This window comes from Cryptomeria japonica, chromosome 4, assembly GCF_030272615.1.
Source record: "Cryptomeria japonica chromosome 4, Sugi_1.0, whole genome shotgun sequence".
NCBI classification, from domain to species: Eukaryota; Viridiplantae; Streptophyta; class Pinopsida; order Cupressales; family Cupressaceae; genus Cryptomeria; species Cryptomeria japonica.
This window is the reverse complement of record NC_081408.1, coordinates 704,409,447-704,419,888: the sequence shown is the minus strand read 5'-3', so window position 1 is coordinate 704,419,888 and position 10,442 is coordinate 704,409,447.

The following is a 10,442-nucleotide window of genomic DNA, read 5'->3' as shown; positions in this document are numbered from 1 at the left end:
GAATATGAAGTACTAATCTCTGGACTCCATTTGGCTATCCAATGGAAGATATTGGAATTGCATGTCTATGGTGACTCCCAACTTGTCATTAAACAAGTCAATGATGAGTATCAAACAAAAGATGACAAGATTCTTCCTTATCGCAGTATGGTTGAGGACCTCAAGAAGCATTTTACATCAATCAAGTTTTATTAGATTCCACATAGCAACAATAGAGCTACAGATGCAATGGCCACTATTGGTTCCCTCTTTCAAATGTCGACACAAAGTCAAAAGTGTGATTTTCTGGTCGAGCAACTCTTCATACCAACATATGACCTACCAGAGTTTGAAATGGTGTGCATACTCATTGGTCCCGAATCCCCTTGGTATCAGGAGACCTTCACTTACCTAAGAGATAACACCATTCCCCCACACCTCACCAAAACCCAACAACAAACCTTTATCTGCTGATGTGCCCATTATACCATCCTTGGAGACACCCTATTTAGAAGGCATTTCGATAGTTCCCTCCTAAGGTGTCTAGATAAACAAGAGATTGAATGAGAACTATGTGAAGTACACAAAGGTATATGTGGGGCACACTCAAGTGTTCTCACCTTGGCTAAAAAATTGTTGCGAACGGGATACTACTGGCCTACAATGGAAGTAGATGCATATAATTATGTTAAGAAATGTATCCCTTGCTAGAAGCATGGTGACATGATTCATGCTCCATCACAAGATCGGCAGCCTTTTATCACACCATGGCCCTTCTCACACTGGGGGCTCGATCTCATTGGGAAATTCCACCCTGCATCCTCCAATGGTCATAAATTCATCATTACTGCCACTGAAAACTTCACCAAGTGGGTGGAGGCCATTCCTCTTACCTTCACCACTGGTAAATAGATCTCTAAATTCATTATGAACTATTTAATCTATCGATATGGAATCCCCAAGGTTATTATCATAGATAATGTCAGACCTTTCAAAAATCGGGATGTTAAGGAGCTATGTCAAAAGTTTGATATCTAGAACCGCTTCTCCACTCCCTATTACCCACAAGGTAATGGTCAAGTTGAGGCCTCTAATCAGAGAAACCTCCAAGAAAGAGAAAAGAAAGCCAATTTTGAGCCCAATTGGCTTGGACCTTATGTAAACATAGCAAAGTATGGATCAGGGGTATATCAGTTGGCTACTCCTGAAGCGGATTCCCTAGATGAGCCTATGAACATCATGCACCTGAATAGATTCTATGCCTAGTCCTCAGAAGGTCGCCAATTGTCTTAAAAATAATAATAATAATAATTCAAAAAAAAAAAAATCAAAATCAAAAAAATCAAGAAAAAATTCAAAAAATTCAAGAAAAATACAAAAAAATGAAAAAAGGTAAAAAAACTAAGAAAGAAATAAATTCGTCCATCAGTGAAAAACATTTTGTGGCAATATGGGTAAGTACCTTAGTGAAAACCTGTTCGCAGGTGCCAAGGTAAAAAATTTGGATCCATCGTCTATCAGGTCAGACTCTATCTCCACCACTCACCCATCATATATCCATATTTGCCACCACATCCATCATCCCGTATGTCACCGTTTCTCCCATTCATCCCAGCCAGAACACTGTCCCCTCATCCACTCAGCCATACTCGATAGAATGATCACTCACTTTATGATGAGTCTCTGCCTGAATCATGAATAAGGATCAACCCATTAAACTGAGCTTTCAGCTCATCAAACTGAGCTTTCATCCCACCAAACTAAGCTTAATTTCCAGTTCTGAGCTTCTTATTGACTTGCGCGTAATTCAAACACTCATCCACATGTACTCCATCAAGTCTTAGTAGTCAAATGTCTGCACTCAGGTGTCCATGTCATCTACTCATTTTTTTATTCACATCCATCAGTCACTCATGCCCATTGGGATGCATCCTTCCCCTATCCGATAGTATACCCACAAATCCTAAGTCCTAGTCTTGGCAAGAGATTTTATTTGGCTTGGTGCACTTTGTTTGCATGATTTTGCCTGATTACTTTGATTTGCATCACCTTGACCTATGACTGTTCCTACCCATGGTTACCAGGGTCAATCTATATCTTGGTATGTTGTGTAAAGGGACATAATGGGGCATGTTTTTGTGGTATGGCATGTTTGAAGGTTTCCCTTGTACATTAGTGTTTATGAACACTTGCATGATTGTGTGCAAGGCATACCTGTTTGTTTGAGATTCAGTCCACGCCTTGGGGTTTTCATGACATACCGGTTCCTATAATTAGTAGTGTAGATTACCCTTGGCAATATCAAACTAGGTTGGCTCTCCACATCTTGTGCATAGCAAATCTCCCTACTCATCCCATATCATCAACTTTTTTTATCATATCCCCCTTTTCACATCTTGGAGACCTCAATTCCCCCTCCCCCCCCATATTTTTCTATCCTACCTAAGGTCATTGTATTATGATTGGCATATTCTCAAATAAATTTTGTGTTATTCATATAAGTGCATTACTCATTTTTATTTGCTGCATTAATCTTTCGTTTGTTGCATTATTCATTATTTATCCATTATTTAGGTTGCATCACAAATTTTGTTTATCCATCATTAAGGTTACATTTCAAATTTTGTTGCATTATTCATTTTTTATCCATCATTTAGGTTGCATCACAAATTTTGTTTTTATCCATCATTTAGGTTGCATCACAAAAAAAAAATTATCCATCATTTAGGTTGCATTTCAAATTTTGTTGCATTATTCATTTTTATTTTGTACAGTGCACCTATACTTATTTTGCATTTCAAATTTTGTTGCAATTCTCATTTTATAGTTTATCCATTATAGTGTGCATGTTCATTTCATTATAGATTTTGTTGCATATTCATTATAGATTAATCCATTAAATCACACTATGTATTCTCAAAATCATTAGAAAATCCAAAAATAATACATCATCCAAAAATATATATACACATCATAAAATCCCAAAACATATGCATCCACATAGATAATCATCCTACATCCATCAAAGTGTTAGTAATATAACATAAACACATGCATATATAAGTATCTATCCTGCACGCACCAAAGTGTCAGTAACATATCGTAAGTATAGGCATATGTAAGCATCCATCCTGCATCACAAATAAGCCAACACAAAACATCCATAATCATCATCAATGCATCACATCATAAAATAAAAAATAATGTCCATAATAAAGTACATGCATGCATAAGCGCTGCCAAAAATCATATATCGCATATATATATGCCTCTCAAAAATGAATATAGCAGTCATAGTACAATGACCACCCGGAAGGGTTAAAAATATACATAATGTCATATGGAGCTAGCTCTCCCCTCCTATCTCTCGGGCTCCCTCCTCATCCCTTCCTCCTCCTTTGAATCCCTCTAATCCCCCTATCCTAGGTGGTCTCATACCCACCGATTTTCCTGTCTATTGGCTTTGCGTCAGATGCTAGCTGTGGGTCCTATGAGAATGTACACTTTCTATGTACGATTCTTCTCTCTGCTTTGTTGGGACCACTCTATGATATAATCCTCTATACTACGCAGCCTCCCATCTTGCCCTCTCCACCCTCTCTTGTTGTTGCATCCTATTAGAGTACATCTACCTTAGCCCTATGGGGACTAACATCTGTCATATTGAGTCCCTCACCCCCACAGGCGAGTAACATTTGCCTCTGCTCTCTGCACCCTCACCTGCAGACTCTCCAGCTCCTCATCCTACTACTATAATGTGCTTTGTATCTCCCCAATGTCGGTCCTTGTCCTTGCCTCATCCAGCATCCTCTCTACCTCCTCTCCCTCCCTCTGCAAATAATCCACCTCATTCCTAGCCATCTGTAGTCTCTTTGTCAAATCATCAATCTCCCACTATAACCTCCCCACCTCCACCTGCAAACTATCTCCTCTCACCCTCTCCACCTAAAGCTCATTCTCCAACGAGTGTACTCTCTCTCTAGTAGCATCCCTCTCATGCATGAGCCTTTCAAAATCTATCTGAGAAACTCTACCACCACCCTCCACTCCAGTATCATGTGCATGTACATCATGAATAATTATTAGCACTACCTCATCTCCTCCACCCTCCCCCTCCCCTGCTACATGCCCTATCATTGTTGTAGCCACATGTTTCTATGTTGGAATGGCCACCTGCAGTCCTATCCCTCATACTACCCCCTCCTCTGCCTCATGACACCCCCATAGTCCTCTCCCTTGTACTACCCCCCTCCTCTACCTCACGACACCCCTTCATCCTCCCACCAAAGCCCTATCCCCAGAAGCATCCTCCTCTCCTCCAACTATCTCATCCACAGTTGGTTGCACCTCATCATCCTCCAACACCCCTGGAATGGTCAACTGCACTAGTAGATGCACCTCCCACTAGCTCTTGTATCCCCCCATGGTGCCTATATCCTCCCCCGTACTCCTCTACTCATCTCAGAACAAGTAGGCTACAGTCTGGAAATTGGTCCTCCCCTCCAACGGACTCAAACTCTACCCCCACAAGCCCACCTCTTAGGTAATCTACAGATATAATGGTATATCACCCACTATATCATGTATCTCTCTGAACTGTCAGCCCACCCTATAGGATTCATGGTACTCCATAACATATACCGACCTCCCAAAAAGCCACATCTCAACACCTACCCAATGTAGCTTCTAGTCTCCCCTCTGCCTCTCGTTGTCCAAAAATGGTCACCATGTAAACTACATCAGCTCATAATAAATGCGGTGCCAAAACCATATAGCCCCTATCCATGTGTAGTGAAGCAGGCCCCTATATCGATCTATGTAAGGTTGTTGAGGTCGTCTATCTTTTACCCCAAATGGTCGAGTCACTGCAATGTGTTACCATGCCCATACATGAAGTAAGGTAATCCATGTTGATAGACTCACATAATCTTTGGACACAACAAGATGCATATCATGATATAACTAAGAAAGCATTGTTTCTCCCCATGCATACTTCACACAATCATGTACCATATAATATACACACCTACTCCACCCAATAGGAAATCCATGCCCTCCTAGGTCAGGCATCACTTGTTCATTCATAAATTCATAGATCACAAGCGCCAAGCAAGGAATATGTCGGATCTCCATCGCTCTCCCTAAATGCACATGTGTCCTATTCATCATAGGCAACACATCCTACTCACAAACCTCTCAAAGATAGAAGTCTACCACATCCAGCCTATACTTGGGAATCATGTCGTGAATGGGGATCTTCAAGATCCTCCATACATCTAATAGTGTCACAGTGGCCTCTCCTATAGGTAGATGGAAGGTATAGATCCTACTATCCCACCTCTCTACCAGCACAGTCATCATGGCGGTGTCCACTCTGATCCTCGGCCATCAACTGACAAAATCCAATTCTATGGGGCTCAATATCTCCAACTTGTCTTCCCCTAACCACCTATATAGCCTCATCATCATCGTCTAGTGCTCTCTCAATGCCAACAACCCTAAATCTGCCTACATTCATGCAAACCACTTCATTATCCCTTGCCACTCTTCCTAACCCTCCCCTTATCCTATTCCTGAAGCATTCATGATACCCTCCTAAGCCACTTCCTACACCTATACTCATCATATTATTTATTTTTCAACCTCCCTAGCGTTCACACTATTTCATCCAATGCTCACACCAAAACTATGGCGCTCGCGCTATGCCACAATCGTACATGCTAAAAACCTAGACTAGGGACCTAATCTTGATCATTGCGGGTGCTCACATCATGTGTCCCTTTTCTCCAGTCCCAGATCTAAATCCTAAACTAGACCTACATGGGCAATCATTCCATGCATGTATGCCCACCCCAAACTCCCCTCAGACCCCTAATCCCTATGTGAGCTAGAGCTATTCGCCAAGGCTCGCGCTAACCTAGGGGCGCGCATGCTGAAATGATGATCAGTGCATTTGCCCTGCTAAAATTTTGGCCTAATTCTAGCCCCTAAATTCTACCCTAAACCTATCAAATCATAGGGCGGGCTTAGGGTACGTACTGGTGGAACATACTGGGAGGGTCTCTCATGTTGACAAACCCTCTCTGTGTGATTCTCATGTGTGGGAATGTGGTCCATCCCTCCTTCTACTTTCTAAGCTCTAATTTACTCCAATGGTTATGTATGACAATGACCCTTCATTGGGCCCTGTGTGGTTTATATGGTCCCCCTCACGGGCCAACCCCTTTGTCTCTCCCCTTCTTCTATCTCTTCTCACATTTTCCTCAAACATTTCTCCCTTTCTTTCTCATTCGTTCATTATTCTCTCTCTTTCTTTCTTCTTTTTGAGAATTTTCTATTAATTTTTTCAAAAAAATTTGAAAAAAGTCTCAAGGGTGCATACACCACCTGCAAAAAATTCTCAAGGGTGCATACACCACCTAAAAAAATTTCTCAAGGGTGCATACACCACCTGTGCTTTACGTCGAGGCATCTTCATTTTTCTATCTTTTACCCATTGCCAAATTTTGCTACTGCGTAAAAGAGGGGCAAAATGTAGACACTTAAATTAATTATTTTAATTAATTTAAGTCTCCTACATAATTTATTTATTTAATTATGTTAGTATTTATTCTTCTCAATATTAATTATGTTTAATTTAGTTAATATTATCACTATAGTCCAATGATTGATTTATTCAATAAATCAATTTTCCTTTTTTCTTCTAAGCCATTCAAAATTAATTCTTCATAATCCCCCTTTTAATTAATTAATCTCAATTAATTAATTAATTAATCCTTGTGATTCCTACAAATCACCTTTTCCTAATCCATCATTAGTCTAATTAATTCTTCTAGAAACTCTCTTAATCCTACTTAGCATTATTCTTCAATTTTTAATTACCTCCACTCATTCTCTCTCCTAGTCAAATCCTCCTACAAATCTGACTTGCTCATAACCTTCACCTAATTCTTCTAAATAGTTCCCCTAACCCCTTGCTAATGCCTAATCCCCATGATTAGGCACAAAAGTCAATTATAGCCATTTATGGCTAAACCCTCTTTGTCCCCCTCTCACCTTCCACCCTAAATGCTCCCCTTTTGGGTGAATGTGAGATTTTCAAAATCTTACATTCTCCCATGCTTCTTACCTTCCCAAGGAATTTTAAAATTTCTTTTCCCTTTTCCAATCCCCATGCACACAATATCTTAGGAATTTTTAATTCCTTTTATTCCTCCTAGGTGCATTGGGAATTCTTCCCCATGTACCTTGAGGAGGGTGGAGACAAGAAATGCCTTTCTGGCAAATCTCTTGGTCTCCACCCCCCTTGTCATGTCATTGTCCCTTGATCCATGTGATCTTCTTTCCTCAAATCCTAACCCTCCATTCCTCTTCAATCTTGACCATCCATTTTCCTCTATTCAATTCTATAAATTGGGGTCTCCATCCCTTCACTTGATGATACACAATCCAAGTAACTCCATGCTGCTAATTTGAGTTTATCAAGAGCATCCCAATCATAGCCTTAGTTTGACTCCATAATCCATCCCCATTCACATCCATCCATTGTTGTGCAGCTTGGAGAGCTATCCACATCTCGCTATTGGACCAATCCAAACAAGTCAAGGAGGGGTGTGTGCTTGGCTTCAACTAGTGTCCAAATCGGAGGAACAAGAGAGACTCTTCTCTTGCAAGGTATAAGTTAATTAGTTTATTGCTTTTATTTGGCTTTTTATGCTTATTTGGATTTAAACTAACCGGTTAACCTTGCTTGAAGTTTCCCTTGGTTCAGTTTGGATGTCATCTAGATATGAAATGTTGGTTAAATTCATTTTAATTCTGAATATTGCAATACTGTTATTAAAATGTTCACTGTTATTAAATTTAGAGTTGAAAAAAAAATAGTTGAATGTGAAGTTACATTTATTTCCATATGAATGTTTATACTATCAAACTCACAAATAAATTATATATATAAATCATTTATATAAAATATATATATAAATTATTTTATATATATATATATATATCATTTAAAATATTTTTTAAAAAAATTAAAAAATTACAGAACCTACAACACCCCACATAAGGGGATGTCGCAGTCCCTGGGCACTGCAACACCCCCTTACATGAGGGGTCGCAGCTCTCAGAGTTATGAAAACCCATGTAAGGGGATGTCGCAACCCCACAGGGACTGCGACACCCCCTTACATGGGGGGTCGTAGATCTGGAAAGGTTCAACACCCCATGTAAGGGAAGTAAAAAAATCATATAAAAAAATTTAAAAAACCGGTATATATCAACAAAAAATAGCAAATAGCAAAATGGAGATTTTAATCTCTGATGACCAATCCTTTCAAATCTACATCTACAAACAAAAGAAAAATGACATTAGATCTAGGGTTTTATTGAGAAAACAAGAGGGAAATAAAAAAAATCTCAAAAGAAAATTGGTGCGAACCCAAAACAAATAAAATAAAGATTTTGATCTCCCAAAAAATGCATATGGCCGCCACTCCTTCCCAAACTAGATATCTGCAAACAATATAAGAGAAAAATTAGATCTAGGGTTTTGAGAAAACAAGAGGGAAAGAAAAAAAATCTCAAAATAAAATTGGTGCAAACCCAAAACAAATAAAATGGAGATTTTGATCTCCCACAAATGCATATGGCCACCACTCCTTCCCAACCTACAAATCTGCAAACAATATAAGAAAAAAATTAGAGCTTTGATTCCATAGCTTGTTTGATGAAGCACTTTTGAGAAACCTGCAACAAAAGCCTCAATGGAGGAGGGTAGGGTTATAAATCTTGAGAAAATGTGTAAATGAGTAAATAGGGTTACTTTCCATCTTAATATATGTTTAGGGTTTTCTTTAATTTGAAGCCCTAAGATCCAACGGTAGAGATTAAAATAATCTAATAGATGATATTCTTTGCACAACCCATTAGGATTGTGGCTGGAACTTTTTTATGGAAATTAAAAGTTAATTATGACTAGCATCATAGTGTGGGACCATGATGTTAGGTACCCATAGCTTGGTGTAACTTAAATATATTATATTAAAGATATATATATTTATATATACACAAGGTTAGGTTGAAGAGGCTGGAGCATCCTTGTCCTTATGAGGTAAGTTGGTTACAGGATGATCAAAAGATAGAAGTAAAGGAGTAGTGTTTGGTGAATATATGTGTGTGTGTGTGTGTCTGTGTGTAAATATACATACATATATGTATGTATGTATGTATGTATGTATGTATGTATGTATGTATGTATGTATGTATGTATGTATGTATATGTCTATATGTGTGTGTGTATTTATACACACACACACACATATATACATAATGTGTATATATATGTATACATATAAATATACATATATATGTGTACATACATACATATAACTGTTGTCCAAGCATAAATCTAATGTTTAGTTGTGTATTTTATCTGATGATCAAATTAGTCATTTATAAATCGTCAAGCTCACTTTTATTTATTAAAAAAATATTTGTTCGATATTTTGACGAACACGTTCGTCAGAATTTTGATAAACATCAGGCATAAAATTTTTTAAAATTGAAAATTTCATATTAAATATCATAGGTATCTGATGATACATCTAAATATGCATCTTTTGTCAAAAAACTTTGTTGGATTTTGCAGTCAAATGAGTTAGTGCTTCTGCCCGAGCCTGCCGAATTACCTCCTCCAACTCCATAATCTATGTGAATATTTTCAACTCCTCCCAACCTCTCCTCACCACCTCTTTGTACCTAGCCTTCACCTACTCCCATCACATGAGAAAGGGGATATACCTGCCTCTCAATTCTTGATGGACCTCCAACCTTTCAAAGACATCAAAACCTTCACCTGGAATGGCCCACTCCAGCAATGATAAGGGAATAGAAATCCATATGGATCTGATAGCGGTGACCAATTACACCCAAATCTTCCCCCGGGACCAGTTGCACTCTCCTTATCAACAGAAGGTTGTTTGAATGAAACATGTTCTTCAACCTCCACTCTGAAACTGGTCCCCAAAAGGTAGTGGGAAGTTTGGATGTCTTCAATGTAAAAATGGCATCCATTGCAGAAAGAAAAACTAGGTTACTAAACTCAAAACTAATCGATGAAAAGCCTCGCTTGCAAACCAAAAATATTCTTGAATATGCAAGGACTGACACACACTTCCCCACTCCCTCCATAAATTCATTCCCTTTAGGCTCCACCACCACTATAGAAATTATTGGCATTAATTTCCAACAACAAGCGAGCTAGCCTATGCCCTCAGAAGAAGAACTAGGCGTCCACATCACACAGTTTCCATTAACAGACAAGTACAAAATCGCACAGGCTGATTAAGATTGCCATTGGATGATACCATCATCACCCCCCACCATCTCATCACACATCTATCCAATTCACACTCCATATTGGATAAAGCATCTACCATAATATTCTCCCCCTCCTAATATGA